We start from the raw sequence: 6,000 nt of genomic DNA, 5'->3' as shown, positions 1-6,000 counted from the left end.
AAACAGGAGTTGGGACAGTTAGGCCATCAGTGCGGGGGTAATAGATACAGGTGTTGGGACAGTTAGGCCATCAGTGCGGGGGTAATAGATACAGGAGTTGGGACAGTTAGGCCATCAGTGCGGGGGAATAGATACAGGAGTTGGGACAGTTAGGCCATCAGTGCTGGGGTAATAGATACAGGAGTTAGGACAGTTAGGCCATCAGTGCGGGGGTAATAGATACAGGTGATGGGACAGTTAGGCCATCAGTGCGAGGGTAATAGATACAGGTGTTGGGCCAGTTAGGCCATCAGTGCGGGGGTAATAGATACAGGTGTTGGGCCAGTTAGGCCATCAGTGCGGGGGTAATAGATACAGGTGTTGGGACAGTTAGGCCATCAGTGCAAGGGTAATAGATAAAGGTGTTGGGCCAGTTAGGCCATCAGTGCGGGGGTAATAGATACAGGTATTGGGACAGTTAGGCCATCAGTGCGGGGGTAATAGATACAGGAGTTGGGGCAGTTAGGCCATCAGTGCGGGAGTTATAGATACAGGTGATGGGACAGTTAGGCCATCAGTGCGGGGGTAATAGACACAGGAGTTGGGGCAGTTAGGCCATCAGTGCGAGGGTAATAGATACAGGTGTTGGGCCAGTTAGGCCATCAGTGCGGGGGTAATAGATACAGGTGTTGGGCCAGTTAGGCCATCAGTGCGGGGGTAATAGATACAGGTGTTGGGACAGTTAGGCCATCAGTGCAGGGCTAATAGATACAGGAGTTGGGACAGTTAGGCCATCAGTGCGGGGGTAATAGATACAGGAGTTGGGCCAGTTAGGCTATCAGTGCGGGGGTAATAGATACAGGTGTTGGTACAGTAAGGCCATCAGTGCGGGGTAATAGATACAGGAGTTGGGCCAGTTAGGCCATCAGTGCGGGGGTAATAGATACAGGTATTGGGACAGTTAGGCAATCAGTGCGGGGGTAATAGATACAGGTGTTGGTACAGTTAGGCCATCAGTGCGGGGGTAATAGATAGAGGTGTTGGTACAGTTAGGCCATTAGTGCGGGGGTAATAGATACAGGAATTAGGCCATCAGTGCGGGGGTAATAGATACAGATGTTGGGACAGTTAGGCCATCAGTGCAGGGCTAATAGATACAGGTGTTGGGCCAGTTAGGCCATCAGTGCGGGGGTAATAGAAACAGGTGTTGGGACAGTTAGGCCATCAGTGCAGGGCTAATAGATACAGGTGTTGGGACAGATAGGCCATCAGTGCGGGGGTAATAGATACAGGTGTTGGGACAGTTAGGCCATCAGTGCAGGGCTAATAGATACAGGTGTTGGGACAGATAGGCCATCAGTGCGGGGGTAATAGATACAGGTGTTGGGACAGTTAGGCCATCAGTGCGGGGGTAATAGATACAGGTGTTGGGACAGTTAGGCCATCAGTGCAATGATGGAAGTGTGGAAGCCTGGCTCATAAGAAAGCTAAGAACAGCAACTTAAATCTAGTAGTTTGCAGGCTCATATCATGGTCTGGATTACAGCATCTGAAAACCCATAAGACTTCAGGACCCAGGCTTCGCAACCGGATGGTAGATGGAACCATGAGATAGATGATCTGGATGGTCTTAAGGGTATGGTCTGTGACTATGTTGATCAGATTGGTGCACCACGCCAGTCCGGGGCCATCAGGATGACTGAGATCCCTCCAACACTCATTTGGGGGGGGGGGGGGTTGCGGAGTTCTCAAATTCACCAGGGCAGCTGCTGTAAGTAATAGAGGACCTCTTACCCTGGGCAAACTAAGGTACCTGATGGTTCAAGCAAGAAGCTGGAACCTCAGCCAGCAACAGGCCTGGGGGAAATGTTCAGAAGTCAGGTCCATTTCTTTGGATCTGACCGCAAAATAAATAACCGCAATCCAGTTTTCTATGCCTGAGATGTACACTGTTGGGATCACCGGGATAACAAACTATCCATGACACTTCTGCAATGGCTGCAATCCATTGCTGACCTGCTGTGTCTCTACCCTTTTGTTTGATAAAGCCCATGGCTGAGGCATTGCCCATCTACAGTCGAATGAGAAGACCACAGATGAAGTCCTGCCATTGACGGAGGGCAGAAAAATCACCCTGGGCTTCATGATGTTGATGGAGAAAAGAGCTTCCTGGTGGTCAAGTGGCTCTGGACGATGCAGTCCTGCGGTACTCGTCCTCGGCCCAGGACACTGATGCCTGATAGTTCTGCCCCTGAGTCTCTGAAAGAAAGTGGCCATGTTTTTGTAGCACTGGATAACCCCTTTAAGGCAGAGCATCCTGAATTGGTTCTGGATTGTGGGGAAGCACAGGGTCTGGAAGGTGGATTCGGTCGGATGGTGAGAAGGGTCCAAAAGTGATGAAAAGGACAGATTTACAATGAGGTGCGGAGCACTTATAGGCGTATAGGTGGGAGTAGTCCCCTTTCAATGTTAATTATATCTAGCTTTTGGCCAAACCAACAAGATCTGGAGAAAGGGAGTCCTGTGGGAGATCTCTGGGGAAGCTGGATTGGCTTTCCAAACCCTGAGCCAAAGAAAACGTGAATGATGATAGCTGATGCGAATGCTGAGGAAGCTGAGCAAAGGTGTTTTCCAACATTGTTCATCCATTGAGCCAGCAACAGTCTTCATGCGGGGTGCCCACAAGGATGCCTTCCTAAAGGGGTACTCCAGCCAAGCTTACTTTGTGTGCAGCTCTTCTGACGGCAGAGCTGCACAAAAAGTAAGCTTGGCTGGAGTACCCCTTTAACCTGGATAGTCCGGGCAGAAATTGCTTCGGAGACTAGATTGAAGGTGGGCTGAAGAGAAGTGCCCGAAGCCTGGAAGGCTGACATAGTATGAGATTCTGTATCTGTCTGAGGGGTCCTTGAGAGAGCCAGAGGAAGGGTGGTGGATCTGCACAAGAATAAACTAGGGGACCCTTGAGGTTGGGAAGACCAATGGTAGGCAGGTAAGGAATCATGTTTCCATGCTTGTGAAATGCATTGTCTGGGCTTTGATCCTTTGGAAAAAGAAAAGTTAATCAAACTCTTTGTGGTCCAAGGCTATATCCGAATCAGTCTATGAGCTCTCCAAGGAACAGATAGGGACGGGGGAGATGTGGTGGTACCTTGCAGGAAATGTCTGCTGGATCTTCCCGAACTGCCTGGGTACATACTGGGGCACCATGGAGCAAGAGGAATAAGAGGGCTCAGTGCGACCGCTTCTGAAGAAGGGGCTCCAGGAAAAGAAAGAAAAATAGTGTGCAGGAAGGGCAAGACCATGGATTCCACCAACTGGGGGGCCAGGTCTGAACAATGCTGTACAGTGAGACAGGGCAAGTAATAAAGAACATGGCTGCAGAGGGGATGGGAGGCCTCAGCTCAAGCCCAACGAAAGAAATGCAACTGCCTGGAACTGTGGAGGAGGCAGGAGTAGCAAGAGGTGACCAAGGACCAAAATGAAGAACTAGCGGGGCAGGGAAGACTGGACGGCGCCGTGCATGAGCCCAGACCACAACGAATAGAAACTTGCATAGTGATGAGCGAACTTGCTAAATAATTGGGTTTGGCCACACCCATTTGACTTTCTGTGGTTTGAGGCAATCCTAAGGAGTCCTGGAAAACATGGATACAGGCCTTATGATATGACCTTCTAGGATGGCATTTAAAATCTCCAGACGCTGGGAGTCTAATGCCAAGTGCTCGCATGTGGCCGAACCCGAACATTCAGCAAGTTGCCTTGGTAATTCCATGGTCCGGATTCTGTACAGTCCTTTACAGGTGCACAATCCGTGATTGCAGGAAGGTCAGTGTGGTCTGTGGGCTGAACACCATCACAGACCAGGGAGCTGGTCAGCTGTCATTGTCCAGTGTTATGTGCAGAGAGAGGCAGACGCACCATGGGCCAAGTACTATTACAGATGAGCAAAACCCCAGCGTGCGGCATTAGATTGGCAGTGGCCGCAGTTGTTGCATATAGGCTGTATATGTGTTTTCCAGGCAGCCTCAGGGCTGCATCCAACCTCTTCAGCCATTGCTCATTGAATGCCGAGTTTGAGGTCTGCTCATCTCTACTCTCCCACCTTTATTGTCTCCCACAATCACCGATCATAGCCGACATGTGACAGCAGCAGCGCTGGATGTGGCTGGAGACCCGATACTCGATTGATATACAGTGTTACAGTGTGGCTCCTGCGCTCTTAGTCCGGTAATCCGGCACAATAACCAGCAACAAGATACCAATGGGCTAACAGAGGGCAATGGCTGTGCCAGCATACAGATGCCATGGCTGCCACTGCTCACAGCACCTGAGAGGTCAGGCAGCCAGGAGGAGGGGTGTCAGCAGAGAGGAGCACCGTGCCAACTTCAGGTACTGCAGTAAGGGATTAAAGGCGGGAGATGGCGATTAGGTGTGTGTGATAGAGCAGGGGGTCAGTAGTGAGGCTGATCTGGTGCAGACCCTCAGGTTGTCCTCTATAAATCACCCGCAGAAGACCCTCCAGCCATCAGCCGCAGATCAGCCCACTGAGCTTATTACACAGCTCGATAACCATGCCTAAGGGCAGTGCGTGTATGTATATATTTATAGCTAGTGATGTCTGTGCAGTCCCTGCTGTAGGTGTGTGTATATATATATAGTTAGTTAGTAATGTCCGTACAGCACTTGCTGTGTGTGTGTGTGTAAATAAATATATATACAGTGGTGCCTTGGATTGCGAGCATAATTTGTTCCGGGACCGTGCTTGTAATCCAAATCACTCTTAAACCAAAGCAAATTTTCCAATAAGAAATCATTGAAATGCAGACAAATGGTTCCCCACCCCAAAAATGATTTTTTTTTAATTCTGAACAACAAGTAAAACAGCTGGATTTGTCATATTATAAGTTACAGTACAGTATAGCAATCAGCATGTGGTGTATTATTTATAGTAAGTGCATAAGAATGAAAAAAACAGCAGCAGTTTGTAGATACAGAAAGGAGCAGTAGATCCCCAAAATGCAAGAGCTTAGTACAACAGGCTAGAATAGAGAAGCAGGGCTGCTGTCAGAGGTCTGTGTGGTCACATGACAGCAATGGGGAAGGGGTGTGTTCAGCATTAACCAATCAGGAAGTGAGAATCACAGAGCTGTGCAGGAGGACAGTGACAGAGACTTCTCTATACAGCAGTGTGAAGGGCTGAGTGTAAGTGCAGGCACATTATAGCAGCAGTGTGAAGGGCTGAGTGTGAGTGCAGGCACATTATAGCAGCAGTGTGAAGGGCTGAGTGTGAGTGCAGGCACATTATAGCAGCAGTGTGTATAGCTTAGTGTAAGTGTAGGCACATTATAGCAGCAGTGTGTATAGCTTAGTGTAAGTGTAGGCACATTATAGCAGCAGTGTGTATAGCTGAGTGTGAGTGCAGGAACATTATAGCAGGAATGGAGAGGATGGGAAACAAGGACTGACAGAGACTTCAGGTGGAAATGAGCAGGGTATAGGGTGAGCACATTATAGCAGCACTCTCTGTCCGGGGAGAGAGGGGTGACACCTATGGAGAGATTACCCCCCACAGTCCTGTCCCCTGATGTAAGCCCCAGCCTGAAGTGGATCTGCTATGATTTTAAAGGTGAGGGAGACTTCCTGGGTCAGAGCACAGGGCTGTAGACCCCGCTATGCAGATCATGCCCCTCCCCCACTCCCCCTCCCATTCAGTACAGGGAGCTCTTAAACCAAAGCAATGCTCTTAAACCAAGTCACAATTTTGAAAAACTGTGAGCTCTTCGTGCAAAACACTCAATCCAAGTTACTCTTAAACCAAGGTACCACAGTATATACAGTGGTACCTTGGTTTAAGAGTAATTGGATTGAGAGCGTTTTGCAAGAAGAGATCTCAGTTTTGCAAAATAGTAACGCAGTATAAGAGAATTGCTTTGGTGTAAAGGAGTAGTGCGGCGATTTTCTTTTTCTGCTTAATTACCACACATTACAAAGTTATATAACGCTGCCCTCTGCAGCGTCATC

This window comes from Dendropsophus ebraccatus, chromosome 5 (genome assembly GCF_027789765.1).
Source record: "Dendropsophus ebraccatus isolate aDenEbr1 chromosome 5, aDenEbr1.pat, whole genome shotgun sequence".
NCBI classification, from domain to species: domain Eukaryota; kingdom Metazoa; phylum Chordata; class Amphibia; order Anura; family Hylidae; genus Dendropsophus; species Dendropsophus ebraccatus.
Note: the sequence above shows the minus strand (reverse complement) of the source record.